Here is a 26,671-nt window from a genome sequence, read left to right on the forward strand (position 1 = left end):
GTTAAAGATAATGATGGACAGAGGGCCATTTGTTGAGCACACAATGCAAAGCACTGGGTTAGTGATTTTAGAAGTTATCTCGCTTAGTGCCAAAAGGAGTTATCTTCTTTCCAGTTTTTACAAATAAGGAAACTGAGAATCGGGGAACTAGGAATTTGTCAAAATCAGACAAGGAAAGAATGTAGCCATGTCTATCTGTTATTTCAAAGTCCATGCTACTTCAGGCCTGTTTCATATTTGAGATCAAAAGGACAATCTTCTCAGGAAATACATACTAAAAAAAGTCCCTGTGTGTCACTAATGACTGATAACACTAATTTATAGTGAAAAATCCATTATACAGCAGACTACAGAGGCTATTAATTAGGAGTTGTGTTAAGGGTGGGTTTTGCATGATCATAACATACTATATTTTTATGTAAGTGTGAGTTACACAGATATATTACTCCATAATGTTCACCAAGCTCTATACTTAAGATTCATGTACTTTACTGTATGTAGGTTTTAATTAATGGAAAGTTAAAAGGAAAAAATTTTTCTTGAACATATCCTTTTTTTTCAGTTTTCATATTTTAAACCTGCCACATTATCCAAGTAGAGCTTTCCAAAGGATGCAATTAAAACTGAGTATTAATTTTTGAGAATTCGTTCCTTCATGAAATGTCTGAAGAAAAAAAGAATTGTTTTATTCTCCAACTCCTTTACTGAAAATATATGGTCTGAATATCTGTTTCTCACTTTGAAAGGTAAAAATATGTAATATCCTAGCTTTGCTATATAACTCCATATTCTTCCATTTGTTCAAAATATTTATTTCTTCTCAAAAATTGGAAGAAATATTATTTATTAGATTCAGTAAAGCTCAGCACACTGAGGTAGCTTAGAAAAACATCTTGAATGTATGTGTACAAAACATGATTTTTGCCTGGGTGGAGGGAGGTGGCCCAAATAATGTATACATATGTAAGTGTAAAAACAATAAAATAAAATTTTTAAAAAACATGATTTTTTAAAAGAAAAAATAAATTAAAAAGGAGACTTTTTTGTAAACTAAAGAAACCAACTTTATACATAAGGATGCTAATGTGACCATGTAGCTATCTTAAACAAACAAAAACTGGAGAACAGGAGGGCAGAACAGGTCCTGCCTGGGGGGTTGGCTGGTACCAGTGGGAGGGAGAAGGAGGTGGAGAAATGGTGAAGGAAGGTGACTATAGTCCAAATACTGTGTACACACATACGTAAATGGAAAATGAGACCTGTTCCAGGATGGGGGGAGGGAGAATAAAAGAGAATGTTGGAGGGGTGAATTCAAGAATGATGTATTATGAGAACTTTTGTGAATGCCACAGTGTACCCCCAGCTCAACAATTTAAAAATGTATTTCAGATTTCCTCATTATTAAAAGTAAATATAAACACATTTTCCTTTGGTGACTGTAAAATTTCAGGAATTTTCTACATATCAACTGCAGTTTCAATCTGCAGTCTCTTAAACTACAGCCATCCCTGATTTTTTTTCCCTGAAAAATCCCACTTTTAAACAAACACATTATATACAGTCCCTTTCGTTGAGGACATCACAGTCTTTTGGGAACAACAGAGAATTACAAAATAACTACATCCATCACATGACATGTGACGTGTTAGCTGCAGTCACACAAGTCTTGGTTCCAAACAACAGAGTGCATTCAGACATCTCATATGTATTTCTCAACACTGAAAAGTAAAGGTAAACTATTAGCAACATCTTCTGTCGAAAGAAAGCTAGGAAATACACATAACATTAAATTAAAAAAAATAATAAAACAAATTTGACAGTTTAAGCTGTCTAGAGAAGGGAATAAGTTCAAGCTGTCTAGAAAACTTGCTTATTTGCCACTCCTTGTTCACCTCCATTACCAAGTAAATGAGGTATTACTGTGCATGCACACAGTCACTTACAGATCAGAAACCAAAGAGAGGTGCTGTGGAAGGGCTATTTGGACAACCACATTTCCTCTCAGACTTTAATATGGCTTCATAATACGCATACACTTTTGTCCATTACACTGCACGGTTCTCTTCTGACCTTTGTTCTACTCTATCTTCCACATTTTTTTTCTAATTCCACTGAATTTAACTCTTCCTGTTGCCATTACTAATTTTTCAAATTATAGGTTTGATCTAATTACAAAGCATTATCAGAATACAGGTAGTGGCATGTTTTATTTTACTAATTGAAGCTCTCTGGGAGACTTTGGAATGATCATAGGCACTTTTTAGAAATAGTGATTACTGAAATCACAGCCCCCACACCTGCTGAAGGAAGCACATCAAATATGATCCCTTTCCTTAGGAGTTTATCAAAAAATGGAGAAGTTAATGCCTGCAATCTTCAGAAAGCATTGAGATTATATCAGTTTATAACTGGAAAAATGCTATCTTATCAGACAATCACCAATTCTGCCTTTCAGATTCTCTGACAGTGATGTAATCACCAGAGAGGAATTTTAAGGAAGAATTACATAAACCTTTCTTCAACCAATTGTCAGCTTGTTTGCTATAGATTAAACACTGCCTCAGGCTTCTAGTGGTTGGCAATTCATACTGTGGAAAATGTCACTGGACCTTGCCACCCCACTAGCTGTGCTCCACAGAGCAGAAAATTAAGCCTGACATATTTGGGGGAGGAGTTTTCTGATTTATAAGAAGTTATAAAAATAGCCATACTGATTACTCCAGGGTCACATTTGTAGTTTCTTAATAGATCTGAGATAAATAATTTGATTTTATTATACATACTAAAATCTGAAATCATTTTCACTCAAAATCTAGCTAATGTTTTCTTTGATAAATAGGTTTCTGTTTCTAATTAAGAAGACATATACACAGCACAATAAAATATTTCCAAATCTTTGGCACTTGAAAATAAACTGAAAAAAAAGTCATGCATTTCTACTTCAGATTATTCTGCTTCTTAAGTAAAGATAAGCTGGGATAGCTAATCATTTATCAAAGTATTACAGTTTCATCAAGAATAGGTTTGCTGTACAAATATGGTGCTATAAATGAAATCATTCACTTGAGAAATATCAAGAAATATAAATTCATTTATATATTTTGTTTGATCCATGCCATGATTTTAAATGAACAATGTTTCTTTAGTAACGAGTTTATTAGACACATTTGAAGCATTTAAATGCATTTTTTCTCCAATATAAACATGAGGTTTTGTCATAAGAACCACACCTTACAGACTATCCTATCACAGTTAATTTATGAATCTAAAATAAAACTATGAGATACTAAAATGTTCAAGAGAACAAGCTAGTTGAAGAAAGATATTCAGAGTACTGTTTCTAGAACTGCTCACACAGCTTTGGCAGTAATACCAAGTCACTTATTTGATCACTCAAAGGCATTCATCAACTGCATCAAAACAAGACTATGCCTCCCTATGGTCAGCCAGATATTGTTCTTACTTGACTTTGACTCTCAGTGCAACCTTCAAGAAAAGAATCACACGAGGCTTCTAGATTCTTTCTGTAATAGGACAAGTCTTTTTTAAAATTACACGTGCCAAGAATTCCTGCCTTCAGAGAAAATTCTCCCTAATTTCTGCATTTCTTTATCATCTTACCCTTCATGTTTATGTGAAGCTAGGGTTCTCCAGGCTGCTTTTTACAAACATGGCTTGCAAAGGCAATCCCCTCCCTTCCTAAATTCCTATTGATTAAACTAATCATACTTACTTAGCACCTGCTCAAGGAATCTGTTCTGTTTCCTGTGTGAGTTACAGACATGCATAGGACATGGAGAGCCTTTTCTTAAACAGAGATACATGCCCTGCTTGTTCTTGTTTTGTTTTCTTTGTTTTATCAAATGGCCTGTGATAACTGATTGCTTATCACCTAGCAGTCAAACAATCTGTTATCCATTTACTTGTGCCTAATATCTTGTCTTTTCCATAAGCTGTTCTATTTGAATTAAGGAAATAAGCATTCCCCCCACTGCAAACAACCATCACCCACAATTCTGTAGTGCCTGATATACTTAAAGTTAACACTCACAACCAATATTTCAAGGAAATGTGTTAGTCTTTATTCTTACTTGACTTGTTTTCCTACCAATTACTTTTTGTGTGTGAACTTCCATTGCTTCTGTATATGTGGGTGTAAATAACTAGTGAGGGAGGAGACCTGTGACCTTTTCAGCACTTTGCATAGCTAGACACTTACTCCCTCCATGGTCATGACAATGACATGCCTGGATTATAGGTGTTTCTTAAACACTCCTGAAAAGTCTTCTGCACAGAACTACACATCAAATGGCTGTAAGCAAATGCAAGAAAGTGAGCATTTGGGCAACAATTCTTGCTCTCTGCAAATTCTTTGTTTCAAATGGCCTATCATAAAGCAAGAGCTTAAAGCATAGAAGGTAGAAATCATACACTAAAGTTTTCTGTTCTGTAAAGCTTTACTGTTCTGTTGCCTGTCTTCAGAACACTTGGCTGCTTATTGTGCTGTGCTGTGCTTTGCTTTGCTTTGTCTTGTTCTTCCTTTCTCTTTAGGTCCCAGGAGATAAGTTGGCTCAATAAAGGCATCCCACTGACTGGAGGCAGCCAGTCACAATTCCTTGACATCATCCATCCTAAATTGACATATTTCAAATGACCTGAAGTAGCTACATCTGTTCAGTCAAGTTATTACAAGTAGCTTCCAGAGAGAGGCTCAAAGTGAGCAAACCAACCATAACAAGCAGGCTCCTCTGGTCCCCAGGAGGCTACAACCTCCCTGTGATTGGCAGTGGTAGGTCTGGCTTTTTTCATCACAAGATAATTTCTTCCCCCTTATAAAAGCCCCTCTGTAGCCTTTTGCTTTTTGACTATTTTGTTCTGATGAGCAAATTTGGCTTAGAGAAAAAAATATTTTTAGGTAGAGAATGAAAAGCATTTTGTGTTCTAAAAATGTGGAAATCTTGAAATAGTAGAAGGCATTAAAGATCTTTAGGTAGAATTATTATGTACAAATGACATATGGATGTATACCATTGGTTTCTATGTTAATATGTTTAAATATGTATATGCTCCCTCTTTGGTTTTCAAGCTTTTTTTTTTCTCCTGCAGTTTGAAGTTTACTTTTGGCTTATCAGTATTTCATATTATTGGCTTGTATCAATTTTTAGGCACTTTGAAATTACATTATTTTCTGTCCCTCTGACAAACAAATCACTAGATAAACAATCTTAAGTTGCTAACTACTATAAATTTTGCCCTAGAATCTGAGTAGGGTTGGTGGCCAGTATCTACAAATGAAAGAATGAGACTTTCAGGCTGAAACATAAATAACAGCAGCATTAACAGACTATTGCTGGTGTGGGTGACAGGTAGGGGGCTCTGTGACAAGATTGCTGCTCTTTCCCTCCATGAATCAAGATGATCTCTACACCTTCACAACTACGAAGCACAATACCTATGTATGTACATGTTATGACAGTCTCTCAGTATTTTAAAATTATGGGCTGAATTTTTAACAATCTTCAAGTTACCTAAAAATAAGCTGAGGTACAGAGAACCTTCTGAATTTTTCTGCAATTATACTTATCTAAAAAAAAAGAGAAATATCTACTCCCCCCTACACACACACATATTGTAATGGCTAAAATAAAAAACAGTAACAATCCAAAATGCTCCCCAGGAAGTAGACAGCCTGGGTCACTCACACATTGCTAAACTGTTCGGCCACTTTCAAAAATATAGCAGGCTTTACTCATGGAAGCCCCAAACTGAAACAGCCTAGAAGTGCCTCAATGAGTAAATCTACACTATGGAATACTACTGGGCAGTAAGAGAGAACTCTTGATACAGTAACAACTTAGATGTCTCTCAATGGAATTATACTGAGTGCAGTCAGCACTCAAAGGTTCACCATTATATGATTTCCTTCAAGTAATATTCTTTGAATATAAAAATTATAGTTGGAGAAGAGGGAGGATTTATGGCTTTAAAAGGATAACACAAGAGAGCTACATGATTGTGGAACATTCTAGATATTGATTTTGCAGGTGGTAATGAAAATCAATGTGTGATAAAATTAAATAGAATACATACATAAGCAGATGCAATCATAACCTGTGTGGCTGTGTCAATGTCCATTTCTTGGTTGCATATTGTACTATAGTTATACAAGTTATTATCTTTGGGTAAAACTGGATTAAAAGTATATGAGACTACCATACCTGAGGCAGACTGAGGCAGAAGGATTGTGAGTTCAAGGCCAGCAAGCAAGACCCTATCCCAAACTAGATAGATAGATAGAGATGATGATAGATAGACAGATAATAGATAGATAGATGACTGGTAGCTAGATAGAAAGATATAGATAGATAGATGTGTATGTATATATGTATTTGCAATTTCCTGCGTCCGTAATTTCAAAAGAATTGTAAAAAAAAATGTTGAGTTTCACATACTTGTCTAGCTACTGCTCTGATCACATTCTACTTTCTTCATGGCCATATCCTCAGAAGTTCTGTTTGCTGTCTCCAGCCCTCCCTTTTATGATGCTATCTCCAAACATGGCATTCATTGTTATGATCCTCCACCAGCTCCAATGAACTGCCTTTGTTAAGATCACCAATGGTGTCCACATTCCTAAATCCAGAAGTCAGTGCATATTGCATACACTGTCCTCCCTGACTAAAGAAGTGATCACACCCTAGTCTGTAGAACTTTTTCTCCACTTTGTGGACCCTCCTGGTTTTCATTTTCTGTTATGACTACCTCTTCTCAGTCTCATTTGGAGGTTCTTCTTCTTTTCTTAAAGATCTATTTCCTTGGCTAACATTCAGTCTTCTAGATTTAACTACTATCTATCCACTGTCAATTCCCAAATAGTCCATACCAATTTCCTAAGTTCCAGATTTGTATCCAACAGTCAAAGTAACTGTTAACTAACAGGTTATCAGTGACTGTTGGATTTCTATGTTGATAACCAACAGGTGCCTTAAATTTATTATGTCCCAAACTGAAATCCTGACACCTTACCAAATTAATTAATTAACTAGTTGTATTAATACAACTCAAAAATACTGGTATGATTTTTTCCTACCCTGCACCATGTTTCATCCATCTGATAATGTTGTTAGCTCTATTTTCAAAATAGATCCCAAATCTAAGGACCTCCTACTGTTTTGACTCTTCTTATCCTATTTTTGTCCATTTTTATTTCTTGTCTTCTTGAAATCATTTTGTTGTTGTTATCATCTCTCTGCTCGGTTCTTGCTCCCTACCCTATGTGTTCAGCACTGAAGTGGCCATTTAAAGCAAGATATAGTGTGATGTGGCATTTGTCTGCTCAAAAAGATCCTGTATGTTTCAGTCTTATGACTTTTTTGACCTTATCCCTTACTACTATCCCCTTTGTTTGCTCTCTTCCAGTCTCCTTGCTCTTTTAGAACATGCCAAGTACATGCCACAAGATCTTTGCCTTCCTACACCATGAAGAATTACGTGCATAACTTTCCCTGTTCTTTATTCAGGTGCTCAAATGACACCTTTTTAGATGGATTCTTATCACTCCACACATTATTGTTCTGTATAGGACTCACCAATCACAGCTAGATTAGATAGATGGATGGATAGATAGTAGATAATAGATAGATGGATAGATAAACAGATAGATAGATCTAGCCATGGTTTGGGTGTCTCCTTAGGGTCTAACATGATTGAAGGCTTGTTCTGCAAGATGCTATTGGAAGGAGGTGAAATCTTTGGTAGGTGAAGCCTAATAGGAGGTCCTTGAGTCACTGGGATGCACCCTTGAAAATTGTTCTCATGAGCAGGCAGTTACTGACACCTAAGTTTGGTCCCACTCAGCTCTATCTCCACTCCTGGTTCAAAATGTAGTCACTTCCTTGATCTTTGATGTACATCTGCCATTGCTATCCATGCCACTCGATGATAAAGCCAGGGGTAAGGATTTGGACACTGAACTTCCAAAATTGTGAGCTAAATAAACTTCTCTTTATTTCATTATTTCTTTATAGTGAAACAATGTTGACAAATATATATATGCATATATATATTATACTAAAATATATATTTGAATATTAATGACATACATAAGTTATATATATATCCACACATATATACGATATACCATTTATTTCTTTATTATTTGTTGATTCCCATTAGAAAATAAACTTCATAGGGTAGGAATTTTTGTTGGTTTTTCTGGCTTCTGTTTTCTGAGTGTCTAACTTATTCCTGGAATATAGAAAGCACTCAATAAGTAATTGCTATTCAGAAGAGTTAGTTAACGAGTTTTGCAAGTAATTCTCTATTGGAGTGCCCAATACTTAGAGAACTCTGAAAAATCATAGAGAAGCCCTGCTCAGTGAGCAGCACTTCTGAGAAAAGAAGCTGATACCACCTTCTCACTGCAAGGTCTGCAAGTCAGATGGTCAAGTGCTTCACAGCATCTCTCTGGAGTGCAGGACCAATTTGCTATAGTCCCAGATATTCCTCAGCGCCACGCAGCAAGAAATGTAGCTTGTGAAAGGCATATACCTATGTTTCTAGCTTCCTTTCATCCCAGTATTCTAAGACATAAACTGTAGCCAATATTTTAAGGGTTAGTAGATTACACACATCTATTCATGTGCTTGCCCAGAATGGGAGTTTATCATTTAGGGTTCGCCTGTCGGAGAGTCCAGATGGAAAAACAGAAAGTGTCATCTGTTCATTCCCTCGACAAATGTTTATGAAGGGCCTCCTAAAAGCAGACACTATCCTAGACCCTAGGGATAAAGTGGGAAACAAAAACAGACAATATTTCTGATTTCTTGAAACTGGTATTCTAGAGTTGGGCGGAAACAAACAATGTATGAGCAAATAAAATGGATGAGTAATATAATTTCTGATAATTGGTTCTGTGAAAAGAATAAAATAAGATGATAAATGACTGAAAGACTTCCTGTAAATTGGAGGATCATGTTATTATTTCTCTGAGATGACCTCTAAGCACAAATGTGAATAATTTAAAAGTTAGTCATGCAAGACCAGAGGCATAATAGAATGCTCCTAAGAAAAGGAAAAGATGGCTAAAGGGACTAGTGTGGCATGTTTAAGAAACAAAGAATAAAGGCAGTACTTTTTTGCAGCACAGGAAGTGGGAGGGAGAGTCAGGATAGAGGACAGTGGAGAGAGTTACCCACCCCCAAACCTAGTGACCTCAGATAAGCAGTTTGTACTTCATTCTAACTGCAAAGAAAGACATTAAAGATGCTACTGCAAAACAGTCTCCATCATTATTTTCTTCATCTGAAAGGAAACCTGGAGATCAATACTTCAGGCCTCTCTTTTGTTCTCAGAACTTTGGTGAATTTTGGAGAAGGACCTAGGCAGGAAGAGTTTGCAGACAACAGGGCTCAGATCTGCTTTGAGACTAGACCTGAGCTTTATCTCCAGAGCATCTGGCTTGCTGAAATTTGGTACTGCTTTGACTGTGTGGGTCAGTTTGTCTAATTCTGGTGCGATAGCAGGAAGCCCACTGCTGGTGCTCTCTATACCACGTTGCCTAAGGGTTTCATTAGTAAAAGAGCTGACATTGTTCTCCTGAAGTTTGACTCCGTTGTCACCTTCAGTGTGCTTTAAAATTCTAGTGGTGATGAGAAGGTTATAATTTATCAGCCCTCCTATACTCCAAAAGGAAGGTTTGTTTGTTTTTTTTAAACAAAAGAAACTGTTATCTAATTTATATTTTTAAAAGATCACTCTGGGCTTTTATTTGGAGACTAGAATTTCAAAGGAGAAAAAATTAAGATCAGAGACCAGTGAGGAATTATGGAATTCAGGACCCAAAATATGGCACCTTGACATTTGAGAAAACAGCAAAAGCAACAAGGTTTCTGTGACTCCTCCCTCCCTCCTCTCCTGAAGGAGATCAAATGACCTTAGATAAAGTCATTAGGGTGGAATCCCCATGATTGAAACCTAGAACCTTTCTCTTCTGGAAGCAGATCATGAGACCCTTTTGTGAGATATGGCCATTTTTTGTCTGCAGGAAAATAATTTCCTTAACTTTTAAAACACAGGACACAGACAAAAATTGGAACAGAATTGCTAAGTAAGTTCTTTCAGGGATCAGATGTAAGATTTAGCAGAAGACTATATAAAATAGTTATTATAAATATATTCCAGGAACTAAAGAAAATTAAGTTTAAAAAAATGAAAGAATAATGACAATGAAATTTCAAACAGGAACTATTAATACAAAAATAGAAGCCATAAGAAAGAAGCAAATAGAAATTCCAGAGTTGAGAAGGATAGTAAGTGAAGTAAAATTCACTAGAAGGGCTCAACAGCATATTTGAGGTGGCAGAAAAAATTAATAGCAAACTTGAACATAATTTAATAGAAACTATGCAATCCTAAGAATTGAAAGAAAAAGAATGAAGAATGAACCAGGGTGGGCAGGGCCTAAGGAGCAAAAAAGCACATCAACATATGTGCAATAAAAGTTTCAGGGAGACAGAGAGAGAGAGAAAGCAGCAATTTACCAAGAAATAACAACTTCATACCTTTGATTTTAAAATATTATTTGTGCTGGTCATGGGAGCACACACTTGCAATCCCACCATTTAGGAGGCTGAGCCAGGAGGATTATGAGTTCAAGGCCAGCCTAGGTTACATAGGGAGAATCTGTTTCAAAAACAAAACAAAAACACTAATATGTACATCAAAAATCTCAATGAGTTCCAAGTAGGATAAACAAAAAAAGAGAGTAATACCTGGTGCTATTGTTTGGATATCTTGTCCCCCAGGCTTCATGTGGTCAAATTTACTCCCCATGAAAAGGTATGAAGAGGATGGAAATTTACCTGACTAAGGTGTTATGAAGTGGAGGAATGGGGGATTAGCTAAGGTCATTAGGATTGGATAAGGTCATTAGGGTGGAATCCTCATGATTGAATACTGGAGCGTTTATAAACAGAAGAGGAGACACGCACACATACACACATGTGTACTCCCTGTCTCTTGATGTATGAAACTTTGCATTGCCTTGAGGCCATACCAGCAATAAAGCCAGCACCAGATGATACTTCTGGACCTTGCATTTTCAGAACTGTGAGCTACAATAACCCTTTTTTTCCTTATAAAGTTAGTCTGCCTCAGGTATTTCATTATAATAACAAAAACAGACTAAATTCGTGAAATTCTAAGACAAAGAGAAAATTTTGAAAAACACAAGAGAAAAAATTATTTGTTATATACAGGGAACAATGATACAACTAACAAATGATTTATTAGAAATAATGGAGTAAGACATATTCTGAGAAGGGTGTGGGAGAGGTGCTGTCAACTGAGAATTCTATAGCCAGCAAAAATTTCCTTCAAAATTAAAAGTGAATAAAGGAAATGCAAATCAAAACTACATTAAGATCCCTTCTCACCCCAGTGAGAAGGCAGTTGTTAAGAAAACAACAACAAATACTGGTGGAGATGCAGGGAAAAAAGGAACCACAATACACTATTGATAGGAATGTAAATCCATTCAGTCATTATGGAAATCAGAATGCAGGTTCCTCAAAAACAAGAAAATAGGCCAGTACTGGTGGCTCACACCTGTAATCTTAGCTACTCGGGGGTAGAGATCAGAAGGACTGAGGTTTGAAGCCAGCCTAGGCAAACAGTTCGTAGTATCTCAAAAAAAAGAAAACCAACTAATCACAAAAAAGGGCTGGTGGAGCGGCTCAAGGTATAGATCCTGAGTTCAAACTCCAATACTGCAAGAAACAAAACAAATAAACAAACAAACAAACAGAAAATAGAAGTACTATATGATTCTGCTATACCACTAGTGAGTATATGTTTAAAGGAATCAAAGTCAGCACAGAGTAGAGATACTTGCAAACCCATGTATATTGTAGCATTATTCACAATAACCAAGTTATGGAATCAGCCAGAATGCCATCAACAAATGAAGGGATAAAGAAAACATGGTCTATTTTATACACAATGTAGTATTCATTGGCCATAAAGAAGAATGAAGTTATATAATTTGCAGGAAAATGTATCATCACATTAAACAAAATAAACCACACTCAGAAAGAAAAATACATTTTCTCTCAAATGTGGAATATAGATTAAAAACTAAAAGATTTGAAAGGAGAAGGAAGACTATGTGGGGGCAGCTGGAGGAAGGAGGGGGACAAGAGAGGGTGGAGGTGACTATGATGATTGTATATTGTATGTATATACGGAATGCCATAATGAAATTAAATCCTTCATGATTTGAAATCAGTACCCTAATCTTTATCTTAAAAAACTAGAAAGTAAACTAAATCCAAAGCCAACTGATACCATTATTATGAAAAGTGACAGAAAAGGCAAATCTATAGAGACAGAAAGCACATTAGTGGTTGCCTGGGGCTTGGCATGGGTTGGAGCTGAGGAGGAATGACTGTATACAGGCTGAAGGGATCCTTGTGAGGTGAAGGAAAATGTCCTAAAATTGGACTGAGAGGTGATTGCATAATTTTACAAATGTCCTTAAAATCATTAAGCTATCCAACAAAAATGGATAGATTTAGTTGTATGCATTTATACCTCAATAAAACCAGTGATATCTAATGACCCATTGGCACTGGTGTGTTTTATGTATCACAAATAATTTAAATTAAATATTACTAAATTGAACTATTCAGTGTACAGGCATAAATTTAAATTTTTAGAAAATTATGTAATCTGGCTCTTAAAAATTTTATACCCCATAAAAAATCCTTTTCTGATTTCATCTATAAAGAATGAAATATTATGGGCTGGCGGAGTGGCTCAAGTGGTAGCCTGCCTACTATGTGCAAGGCCCTGAGTTCAATAACTAGTACTTCCTTTCCCCCCAAAAAAGAATAAAATAGTCAAAATAAATAATTGGCTATTATCTTGATTTTTTTAATGAAAAGTTTAATTTTATAACTATTACTGCTAAAATGTTGAGTCAAGGTCTGAGTTTATGTTTTTGAAATGATATGGATAGCTTGGTAATTACTCATAGATATTTTAAATCATATAATATAAATATGTTTTGTCTCTTTAGCAAAATATTACGATTTTTTAACATGCAATTACTGTAGGAATCAAACAAGTCATGATAAATTTGGCCATACATATATTATATAATACTGAAAAAATACATACATATACACATATATTCAAAATTTTACTAAGGTATATTTTCGTATGATACAATCAGGGACCACATTCTGCAATAAAACCACAGCAAACCTGTAGTCCACTGGCCAAAGCTCCAATATAAAATGGATTTATATTCCTGAAACCCTGGAAAAGAGTCTGTCTATCTGGGCCCTACATATTCAATAATCTCCTAAAATGCTTTTAGGTATAAATAAATCTATGCTAACTCAAACCATAAGGTAAGTCTGGGAATTGGATTTTTCTGGGAAAATTAAGGCTCTGAGGAAAAAATAATTTGAACTGTTTCAATGAAAACGTCTATTCATTTTCTAAACTGATGGAAAAGATAAGAGCTAAACAGAGAATGTTATGTGTTTTCAACATGGGAAAACTGTTTCTTGCAGAAAGTGAAAACATCGTAGATATTATCATGATTTACGGCCTTGTGAGAACCAGAGTACACAAACAGAATACAGTATATCTGTGATTACAGAATTCAGTAGATCTGTGATTATAGAATTCAGTATGTCCTATGATTACAGAATTCAGTAGATCTGAGGTTCCAAAGTATCATGAGGAATGATCAGAAAAAAATGTCTAAAAAAGAATCCTTAGTGGGCAATGATTTTAAAAAAGCTAAGAAACAATGCTATGGAAGACAGTTTTACAGATAATTTCAGCAAAATTTGTCTCGTTCCTCTACCTGCAATTTTTAGAAATTCCCACTGCGGGTAAAAACCTGTTGGTTGTCCCTACAAAATTGAATGTCTTTTTACCTAATAATGTGAGATAACATTAGGAATACAGGAATACTTTCTGTGCATAATTCTAAAGGCTATATCAAAAAAGCCAATAGTATTTCTTGCATTCATGTCATAAATCAAATAAACATGTTAATTATAGACAGACAGACACCAAAGTAATCTCATGGGAAAATGATCTTTTGATCTTTACCTTCATAATATGTAAATTCCATATAATTATTTGTATACTACTGTTAGTGGAGGGAAAATCTAATGCTTGTTTTCTTATCCTGCAGCTGCTGAGCAAAAAACAGTGGAAAGTGTGCTAATCTAGTCCACTGGCATTTTCTTTGCTGACCTAAATTATAAAGGACTGCCTTCAAGATCATCAAGCAAACTAATTTTAAACACTAATTACATCTAGCACCTGATATGGTTATTCAGACGCAGCAGTGCAGATGCATTAGAGGAACTAGCATGCTATAATCTCAGAAGAATTAGTGCGCATATCACGTTCAGAAATATTCAAAAAATAAACTGGCCACTAATCAGTTTGATTTGATTCATTATATTTAGAGTTCAGAAATGTAGCCATTATGACCATTTTTCTAATTTTATCCTAACTTGCTTTCACCCCAACTTACCAAGTAAGCTTTCTGCCACAATAAAACATGCAGTTTTTTATATTCAAAATATCTTTATATTTCAGAAGTTTTAAGAAATCAAGTTATTCCTTAAAAAAATTAGCAGTTCTACCAAGTCTCATATCCCCCCTAAAAAGATGATTTCTACAGACAGAAGGCACGCTCAGAAGTTTTTTAAAAAGGCATGTCTACTTTAATATTAAGTTACTCACATATTTTACTCAAAATTTTTCAATAAAAGAACCTAATGAATCTTACTTTATGGACACATATTTGGATAAATAAACATTTATACTTTAGCAATGTACATATTTAACACAAACATAGTGATATGGTTTGATGTGTGTCTCCAGAATTTATGTATTGGAAACTTGGTCCTCAAAGTCATATGTTAATGTGTAGGCCTTGCACTGAGGATCCTGTCTCTAAATAAATAAATAAATAAACCCAAAATAAAAACAGAGACACACACACACATATTAGTATAGACAGGCCTACACCACAGAGCAAGGATCATCAACATCATTCTTTTATCTCCTCATGTTTTCCCACCATGAAGTCTTTTGGGGAAATAATGTGAACAGAACTGGTGCCTTCAGTGATAACAATGCCTTCTTATGGAACACCTCCTGAAGCACCTTTCTGACACACTTACAGTTAGCTTGTGTTTTTAAAAAATAGGCATTCACTCTAAAATAATGATAAAATGTAGTCTGGTAAATACATATACCAGGAACTTAGTTGTCTATCATCAGTATCAAGTATTACACACTATACATAGCTGTACACGTCACACTTGTATGTGACTGGTAGCATGGTAGGTTTGTTTACATTAGCACTGTCGCATCCCCTCAGACATGCGACAAGTGTGTTGAGCTAGGATGGTATATGGCTACAATGTCACTGAGTGATAGGAATTTCTCAACTCCATGAGAACCTTACAGGACCCCCATTACATATCATTCCACTGAATAAAGCACAGTATGCAGCACATGACTGTACTTTGCCTGAGCAACAGAAAACGATGGAAAAATCGTAAATTCTGAGAAAAACATTTTTAAACACAACACCAAATACAAATTTTAATGACAGCAATTTGGAGGAAGCATTTTGACTAACCTTTTGTAAACCTTTAAGAATTTTCTAACAAAGCTTCCCCTTACTACCTACTACGATTTTCTCTCCTAATGTAGTCAATAGTAACTCATTTTTCTAAACTTCAGGTGATGTGATGGCTAATTTTGTGTGTCAATTTGGCTAGAGCACAGTACCCAGATATTTGGCGAAATGTCTGGATGTTTCTGTGGATGTACTTTCTTAGATCAAATTAACATTTAAATCAGTATACACTGAGTAAGGCAGATTACTCTCACAATGTGGGTGGGCCTTTCCAATCAGAATGCTTTAGAAAAACTAATGACCTCTTAAGGAGGGAACTCTGCCATAGAAGTTCTGTCCTCAGACCCCAGTTGCAGTTTCAGCTCTTCTGGTCTCCAGTCTGTTGCCCTGCTTTACAGGTTTTAGACATTCCAACTTCCACAAATGTAAAAGGTAATTCCTGAAAAGAAATTTTTCTGTCTCTCTCCCGTATTGTCTCTGTCTTTTTGCACACACACACACACACACACACACACACAGGCACACACACACACAGGCACACACACATCATTGGTTCTGTTTCTCTGGAGAACTCTGACTACTAAAGATTTATAATTTTTCTCATTTTAAAGCTCATATAATATTACTAAAGGTTTAAAAATAAATATTAATAATTCCCAATGTAATACTATTTAAAATAAAATGTTATTAGAATTCATTGTTCTCTCATAAATACAAAGATATTGGATAGAAAGACAGATAGACAGACAGACAGAAGATAGACAAGAAATATTTCTTCTACTCCCTCTACTTTTTCACTGATGAGGTAGTAGCTGTGGAACAAAATCAGTTAAACATCACAGACAAGTTTTTACTGGGTACACATATGTCTGTGTGTGTGTGTGTATTTGTGTTTCACTGAGAGGTTTCATAGAGACAAATAATATAAGATTGTTTTTATACCTTGTTCCTGATTGACAAGAACTCCCCAGTCTCATCTGCAGATTATATTACATTTACAATCAACACTAGAAGCCAGGCCTGGTGGCACATGGCTATACTCCCAGCTACTTTAGGGGCTCAAGTATAAGGATTGTTTGAGCTCAGAAGTTTAACAGCCTAGGCAACACAGTGAGACACACTCCTCCCCCCATTTTGGAAAGAAGGAAGGAAAGAAGGGAGGAAGGAAGGAAAATCATTATCCAATTCCTTAATTACCCTCAATCTTTCTTATTTTTTTCTTCTGATTCAAATAATTTAACATTGTTTGCCCTGGAATTATGGTATCAACCTAAGGACCTCCTCCTATTCTTTTAGCATCTAAATCAAACACAGAACAGCAGGCACAATGGTGAGGAACCAAAGGAAATGCCACACACATTCTTTAGCACCATCATAAGTGTTGGGCAGAGATGGGTCTCAGCTGTCTGGGAACACAGAGGACAGGAATTTTCCCTGGGTGAAAGGGAATAAAGGTTTGTGGCGGATTAGAGAATGTGGTTAGCTTAGAATTCCTAAAGGAAATCTTTGCACTAGAGTTCTTAGAGGGAGAATGAGGCTCTGAATGATGTAAGTAAAGCAATGCAAGGTTATGGCCACACAGGACCAGACAGGTGAGCCACCTGGAGCAACCCTGAGGAAGGAGTGAAATGGCTATGACTGCACCTTCCTACCAATTGTCCTTAAAGGAATAGGAGCAGGCAGCATGAGCAAAGGCTGGGACACTGTGAGGGAAGCTGGGACTATAATCAGCATGAGAAAGGCAAAGGCAAGGACTCAGGTATTAGGATGAAGTTACTGCCATCTCCCTCCTTATCCACAAGTGGTACATTTCAAGACCCCAGTAGATGCCTGAGACCATGGTCAGTACAAAACTCTGTGTAGAGTATGTTATTCCTATATGAACATGCCTAATTTATAAATTGGGCAAGTAAGAGATCAACAAAAATAGCTAATAATAAAATAGGACAATGATAAGAATATACTGTAATGAAATTTATGTGACTGCACCTCCCTCCCTCTAATACCTATACATGGCTGATGGCAGGTAACTTGGATAAGAAGGGCTACTGTAGGGAGATTATGAGGAGGAGGTAGATTTGAAAATCTATGTAGAAGACAATATAAGGAAGACCTACTGAATGTTTACAGTTAGGAGGGAGGGCAAAGAAGGAGTGAAGAAGGACACCAAGATTTTAGCTAACCTAGAGTTTTTGGACAGGAACACAGATCCAGTAGGCAGGCAGAAGTTGGAGAGAGATGATAGCATCATAAATACGAAGTTCTTGTGGAATAGTCAAATGGAAATGCTCACTCCACTATTGAGTGTCTTTGCCTGGAGCTCATGAAAGACGTCGGAGTGGAAACAGAGACCACTCAGCAGAACACATGTCATTAGAACTGCAGTAATTAGGAGGCTCACTTGAAGCATACTTTTTAAAGTGAAATCACTTCTCACTGACTTTTCTCTTGCCCTCAATGTTTTAATCAACACCATCCACCTAATCTCCCTTTAAGATTAAATGGTACCAACAGCTAATTACAGTCCCATCTCTCCAGAGAGAAAAATTTCTCTAGTGGAAGGTGAGTGTACACTAGAAATGGAAAGGTTTCTTGAAGTAAATGTTTTATATTCTGTATCCACACCGTTTCTCTAATTCCCTAATTCTGTTGGATGTGTATGCATATGTGTAATTCTTGGTTTTCCAAAATAAGACGTGCTTCTGATATCCATGTAAAACACCTCAGAAGAATAAAGGAAACACTAATAACTCCTCCTTCTGAGGTATTTTATTCTACAAAAAACTTACTGTCCTTCTTTGGCAATGTAACAAGAAAACACACACACACAAACACCCAGCCACACTCAACAAAAAATGAAAATGATTCAGTCAGTAGGGAAGAGCAGCTGTTTCATTCATTCATTTGGCAACAATTTATCCTCTTAGACACCTGGTTAGGTACCAGAGAGAAAAGTGTAAGACTGCCAGTGCCCTTACTCAGATTGCAGTCTAGCAAAGGAACAGACAAGTCAACAGAAAAAAAATAAATAAAAAGACTTAAAAAGTCAAATGTATTGTGCCAAGTGCAAAGCTCAGAGAGGGGGCCCTGGAAGAGAAAAATAAAAAACTATTACTTTTACCAGGCTGCAGCATGGCACTGAGAAATCCTGCCTTGAAGTACACTGGTTTTAAAACTTGCATTTTGTTTGCTTACCCATAAAATATTTATTAGGGAAGATAACATCGCATGCTTTTGTGACTTAAACAGACAAGCCTCTTAAGCTGCAAAGACATGGATGACTCAAACCCTGCCCCACTTCCAATGCTGTTTGCTGTACAGTTCCTTGCCCTAAATCTTTTTAGTTAACCTTATAAGTTCTATTTTAAATCATGGAGTCTTTAATCATTGTCTATTAAAATGGAACTTTATCCATCTATTTCTGTTAGGAAAAAAAATGCAGGAAGATTTCAAATGCATGAAGTTTTCACCATAGAGTAAACATTTTATTATTTGGGATTAGTGAGAGCCAAAAATAGTGAAATAAGGAAAGTCAGCTTTCTAAATCCATTGCCTTACTTTTCTGTCCTTCTTTCTACAATTCCTTTAGCCACACAGTGTTTAGCAGTGCTCTAGCAACTATCTTAGTTATTTAATTCATATCAAGATGCTACCCTTTTACTTTCCTATCATGAAGGAGAGCATGTTAACAGGTGTTAATTCTTAGCCTAAAATAATGTATCTCTCTAAGGATAGAATATTAAGACCAGGCTTCCATTTCCGCTAAAATCAGGAACAAGGCAAGGGTGTCCACTCTTCTTACTCTTACTCAACAGAGTGTGGAACAGAAATACAAGAGATTCAAATAGGGAAGGAAGAAGTCAAGTTGTCCCTATTTGCAGATGATATGATTTTATACCTGAAAGACCCTAAAACTCAATAAAAAAAACTCTTAGATTTCATAAACACTTTCAGCAAAGTAGCACGATACAAAATCAATTTACAAAAGTCAGTAGCCTTTCTATACACAAACAAGGAACAGTCTGAGAACTAAATCAGGAAAACAATATCATTAACAATAGCGTCAAAGAAATTAAAATACCAAGGAATAAATTTAATGAAGGAGGTAAATGACCAATACAGTGAAAATTACAAGTCACTAAAGAAATAACTCAATGAATATATCAGAAGGTGGAAGGACATCCCATGCTAATCGAACAGCAGAATCAATATTGTGAAAATGGCTATACTACCAAAAGCAATCTATATGTTCAATGCAATCCCCATCAAAATTCCAGAAACATTCCTCAGCAAGATTGAAAAGTCAATCTTAAAGTTCATATGGAAGCACAACAGGCCTCAAATAGCCAAAGCAATACTGAGCAAAAAGAATAATGCTGGAAGTATCACAACACCTGACTTCAAACTATACTACAGAGCCATAGTAATAAGAACAGCATGGTATTGGTACAAAAACAGAAGTGAAGACCAATGGTGTAGAAGACCCTCACACATACTCATGCTACTACAGTCATCTGATTTTCAACAAAAGAGTCCCAAACATGCATTGTAGAAAATATATTCTCATCAAAAATGGTGCCAGGAAAACTGGATTTCTACCTGAAGAAGACTGAAACTAGATCCCAGTTTCTCACCTTGTATTAGCAACAAGTCAAAGTGGATTAAAGATCTTAACATAAGGTGTAAAATGGTGAAATTAATCCAGGATAAAACAGGGGACACATGGACCCCACAGGCTTAAGTAATAACTTTATGAATAGAACTGCGATAACTTAGCAATTAAGAGATAGCATTGACAAATGGGATTACATGAAAAAAGTCTTCTGCACAGCAAAGGAATTGATCACCAGAATGACGAGACAGCCTACAGAATGGGAGAAAATCTTTCCCAGCTATACAACTGATAGGGGATTAATAACTGGAATATACAGCAAGCTCAAAAAAATCCAACCTTTGAAAAAATCAACAGCCCACTGACTACATGGGAAATTAACTTAATAGACAATTCTCAAAAGAAGTACAAATGACCAGTAAACACATGAAGAAATTCTCAGCATCCTTGGCCATAAAGGAAATGAAAATCAAAACTACATTGAGATTCCATCTTACCCCAGTCAAAATGGCAATCATCAAAAACTCAAACAACAGCAAATGGTGGTGAGGAAGTGAGGAATATTTCTACACTGTTCATGGGAATTTAAATTAGAGCAACTGCTATGGAAAGCAATATGGAGCTCCCTCAAAAAAATAGAACTGCCGTATGTGATACTACTCCTAGGCACATATCTGAAGAAACGTGGTCCAGGACATGATAGAGTCACTTGCATAACCATGCTTATTGCAGCACTATTCACAATAGCCAAGTAGTAGAAATAACCCAGATATCCCACGACTGATGAATGGACTGGGTAAAACAATGGAGTTTTATTCAGCCATAAAGAACACTGAAATTATGTTGCTTGTAGGTAAATGGATGGAACTGGAGAACCATCCAAAGAGAACCAGGCTCAAAAAGTCAAAGGTTGCATGTTTTCCCTCATATGTGGAAGCTAGTTAAATGTATATGTAATCATATACATATATGTGATCATATATATATATATATATATATATATATATATATATATATATATACCTACATACATAAATATAGTGAGAAAGAGAACAAAATTATATTAGTGGGTCTGTCCGAGGGGTCTAGAAGCAGGGAGAGGGAAAGAAAATATTAGAGAATGAAAAATATTGAAACAATTCATCTATCTATGATTATAATATAATGTAATATACTGCAAGCTGTTGGGTATTAGGGGAGCATGATAATAGAGAAAGAGTAAGTAATGGGGGTAATAATTTAAGTAAAGGGTGATATACACAGGCCTGAAATACCAAGGTAAAATTCCCTGGGACTATCAATATACACTTTTAAAAAATGGACAAGAGGGTAAAATAAATCTTTTCCAGGGGTGGTTTCCAGTGGGAGGGGGTGGGCATAAGGAAAGGGTGATGAGGGTAAATATGTAGATGTATTTTGTATTCATATATGAAAACAGAAGAATGAAAACTATTGAAATCATTCTAAGAAGGGAGGAGCAGGATTGGGAGAATGATGAAGGGGGTAAATCTAACTAAGATATATTGTAAGCACATATGTAAGTATCACACTGTATCCCCCTGTACAACTATTCTATGCTAATAAAATAAAATTTTCAAAAAAGATCAGGTTTCTATTCTTGAATTCAAAGTTTCTTCTTCCTTTAAATCATACTACCGCACATGTATCTACCAGCAGTCAAGCTGAACACTGGAGACAACCTTGAAAGCCTTACAATATCATTGTACTTAAAAAAACCAGAAAACTTTGTGAGGTAGGGTGGGTGTAGTTTAAGAGGAAAACAATAGCTCTTGTTTAGTATAGACAATAGCAATTCACTGATTCAAGTGAATCAGGAGAAAGGAGCATTTGGGTAATATCACTCTAACAAGAGTGCTAAAGCAGGGTTATAAGAGACAAGGAAATAAACTGGCTACAGTAATAACCTCAGGTAGGTGTAACTAAGGCAGGGACTGAAGATACATGTGGTGATTAATGGAAAAGGCCAGATTCAGGAGATAATAAGGAAGCAGAGTCCACAGGGGGGAATAATGAGTTGGGAGAAAACTGCATGAAGGCGCGTAAGAGGAGTCCAAGGAGATTCCTAGGGTTGCAGAGGAGATGAGAAAGAGAATCCAAGCATGAGGGAAATGTACCTAAGCCATCTCATGCCACCTCTGGGCCAGCTGTCCCCATCACTGCATTCATGCATGCATCCATGAACACACACAAATGCATGTACACATACACACAGGGGCAATCAATGTCTTCTTTCATCTCCTCTGCATCTCCTCATATCGTTTTCCTCTTCTCCAGTATACACTGGAATTTTCCATTCATCCCTTTCTCGTGTAGAGTAATTTATTAGCTCTTCTTTCTTTTGTACAATTTGTGTCTCATTTCTACTCATGCAAAGATCTTCCTTAGATCTGGATTTCTTAGAAATATGAAGAGTAGAGAAGTCAGTATAAATAACTCAATTGGACATATTTACCTTGTTAAATAAATGTAGATAGAAAGAAGTAAATTTGTTAGAAAAGCTAAATATTCCTTATTTGGATATATTGTTCCAGTAGTCAATAGTTGTAGTCTCTGACAAAAGAAAAAGAAAATAATTTGAAAGTATTTAACAATATAATCCTAAGAAAATTTAAATCAAGTAAAAATAGTATTTGACTCAATGGATTTAAAGGACACACTGTTTTCCAGGAAAACCAAATGGTAAAAACTTAGATGTAACCTAATGTTACTTGACTATAAAAATAAAGAACAAAATATTTGGGAAACAAGGTTTACCAAAATAGTTTCCAACAATTTGGTAGTTTTCATCCAAGAGTTTCAAACATGTTTTTAGGAAAATATTAATAAATGCATGCTGATGAAGAATCAAATAAAGACACAGAACAGCATTCTACATTCATTTAGCAGCATCTGGATTACATGGGTTAAATTAACCCAAAATTTTAAACTTTTGATACTTTTTACTCACTTTGACCCTCAACAGGAATAGAGGTCTTACTTCCAGCATTCATGTTAAACAACCAAACAGTACCCTGCCACAACAATGTGTATATAGTTCCCAAAGTCAATTGTTTCCTTTCTGATAACAGAATTAGGTTTTCAGAACTGAGACCAACTAATATGAGAGCAAAGCTGTAACCTTCTTTCAAATGGTTTTCTAAGTATTGTTTGATCTATGAGACAGAATGATCAATTTGATTTCAAAATTACAATAAAAGAGTGGTAGCACAGTGTTGTTCTGGTGTCTTTGATGTAAATCCTAAGCATCGTCCCAGCCCATGCACACTGAGTCAGAGCTCATAATTCCCTACACTCACACTAGCATCACACATAGTGTGTGGGATCTCAAGATGTATCTGTGCAAAGGACTATGCTGAATAAGAAGCAAAGAATCAAATCATTTCTATTAAATTATGATCTGAGAGTTGAATTTATCTTATGAAATGTTTTATTCAAACTGAGCAATTCCTTATTTCCAGTTAATACTTAAGACTATCCATATAGTAAGCCCATTGCTTTTAACTATAAATGACTTTTTTCCTCAATTTAAACTTGCAACTTATAAAAGTTGATAAATGGACATGGCTATAGTTTATAACACACCTCTCTTTGATACACTAATATAAAAGATAAATCTGTAGACCATTCTTTCAGAAGACTCTGAAAAGATTGAGTTATATTTGGTTACAAAAAGTATCAAATAGGTACCCAAAACTACCACAAACATAAATAATGCTTGGCCTCTATAATGGTATTATTTCAAATGTTGTATGGGGGCCAAGTCAATAACCAGCTATTAATGTCTCTGTGCTTTCCTACACAACTTAGTAAAATTGTTTTTCAGTATATCCAGTAATTACTTCTGGCACATATTTCACTTCCATAACCTGTTCTCTTTAATCCCTAGAGCTTTCAATCTGATTATATTTTCCATGATGTTAAATCACAACTCCCTTAAGTCGGAATCCACATAGAAATAGCTGAATTCTGTGCTCTTCCTCCCCCTACTTTTTCCTATACCCTTACACTGTTGCAAATGATTGCTTGAATTTCAGTGAAAATCAAAGTGATATATCTTTCCTACTATCTTAGTTGACAGGAACTCTCCTGTTCCCATCTCAGGACTGTGATCTTTGCCACTGCTTACGAAGGAAGGCTCATCAATTTAAGAAATATTGCTTCTATATAAAATATAACTAGTGTTAACAGGAAACTTTGTAAATCAGAAGAAGAAATGGCCTTTAGTCTTACAAAGACAGTCCTACAAAAAAGTGTAGAACTGAAGAATGATTCTAAGTATTTGGTCAGTGCATTTTAATTGGCTGCATTTCTTTCATTGACTCTTTGGTAGAAGTGAAACAAATTTTATTTAACAGGCTCATGAAGAAATTATTTAACTGTATATAAAGTAGTGCCTGGATTTTTAGGTGTATGAACTAGCATTGTGCATCAGGGCACTAAAAGAATCATTCACAGCCATATGGATTACACTTAACATATCATTTCCTTGCTAATGGTTATCTACACTACTTACAGATTAGGTTATCTGGAGAGATACAAGTTTGACAGAGGCTTTTTTCTGATTCACAAAATTCTGACTCCATATGGTGACTGAGTAAGAGAAATAGTTCATGTCCCAACATCGTGGAACTTTAAGGTTCTGTTCAAGAGACTCTGACTGACATGTAAGCACTGCACTTCCAGAGGGCTATTCAAGGTCATACTATACATTCCTCATTCATTCATTCATCTTCTCTCTCTCTCTCTCTCTCTCTCTCTCTCTCTCTCACACACACACACACACACACACACACACACAGTTCAGACATCATGACTACATGTGAATAAAACTCCCTCCAGATCTAGATGCAGAATAGGATACAGAAAGACCAGGAATGAATTCTGTCTTTTTCAAATTGGAGAGAATATTGACTGCCATTTTCATCTGTGCAAGAAGAGAATGGAGTTCAAAATAGAAAAAAAAACTGGCATATTCCTATAAGTTTATTGTTCTTTAACTCTGAATTAACTTTCTCATACAAATGTGTTGCTTCAATATGTCAATTGTTTATAAAAGCTCTAATGCCTCTTTAGTCATTGGCCATATATTTCTAGAAAATATGGAGTATATTTTGACCTCAGTGAGATGGGCAATAAATATTTCCTTTTATGGAATAAACAAGTTAAGATAATAATCCTTAAAATTTTTAGATTAATTTCATCTTCAATAACTCATAATAAGTCTTTATATTGTGACATGTAATTATTCCTTTCTATTAAATATATAATCTATACCATTGAATGATAAAAAAATTTTGAAAAAAAATTTCTTAATAAAGCTGGAGAAGAGGGATTCCAAGATGGCGGCTAGAGGGAGGAAGCAGAAAACGAGCCTCCTATAGTGAAATCTTGGAGAGAGGCTGGAGACACACTTTGCAGGCATAATCACTGAGAAAAGGCATAACTTTGACCCCTCCACACCTCCAGCCGGCGCAGAGAATCTCCACTTCATGTTAAATGGAGAAACAAGGAGGGCCCCCAGGCCGCCAGTCGCCAGCGCCCAGACGGCTTGGGAAGATGTGGACCAGGTGAGCTTTGCAGTACCGCAGTACTCCCACAGACAAGCCTGGGCCAGAGCAGCACAGCCCCCTGGACAGACTGACCTCCACCCCAGGAAAAAAAGAGAAACTGAGTAATAAGCAATAAGAACAATTAAGACATGCTGGAAAGAGGGTGGGGCGCCCAGAGCACTGAAGATTGGGGGAAGGGAATCCTTTCCGGGACTGTAAATAAACAAGCCGGGCAGCCGGAGAGCCTCTGGCAGGAGCGGGGCGCACACCCAACAACCAGGAGCGGGGAAGCTGGTGAGAGTGGCGGAGGGAGGAAAACTCCACAGGAGAGGAGGAAAGACCCACTTCCCACGTGAACTGTAAATGAACATGGCGGCTGGCAGGAGCAGCAGCACCGCCCAGTAAGCAGGAGCAGGAAAGCTTGTGAAAGTGGCAGTGGGAGGAAAACTTCAGAGGAGAGGGGGGAAGACCCACCTCCCACATGAACTGTAAATAAACACGCAGGCCTGACAATGCGGGGGCAGTTTCACCTTTCCCAGTGCTTGGAAAGGGGAAAGCCTATAGCAGAGGCTCCCACACAGAAGAACTCTGAACAAACAAAGCCTGTGGGACCAGGTGGGTGCTAAGTTCACCCCAGAGACCTGCATAAATAACGCCGCCAGCTACAGCAGGCTGAGAGCAGCAGGCAGGCAAGCCACAGTTGCAGATACCACTCTCAGAACTGTCTCCAGACTCTTTTTTTTTCTTCTTCTCCCTACCTTTGATGAGAGACCAACCGAATTGCACCTGCAAGCCGAAAAACATACT

General features: G+C 36.4%; 1 protein-coding gene across 7 annotated transcripts in view; it reads right to left on the minus strand.

Moving 5' to 3' along the window:
* Positions 1-26,671, minus strand: part of Dlgap1 (DLG associated protein 1) — an 888,020-nt gene that overhangs the window by 780,769 nt on the left and 80,580 nt on the right. The gene's annotated exons all lie outside the window — the stretch shown is intronic.

Source organism: Castor canadensis, chromosome 4 (assembly GCF_047511655.1).
Source record: "Castor canadensis chromosome 4, mCasCan1.hap1v2, whole genome shotgun sequence".
In the NCBI taxonomy this organism is placed as follows: Eukaryota; Metazoa; Chordata; class Mammalia; order Rodentia; family Castoridae; genus Castor; species Castor canadensis.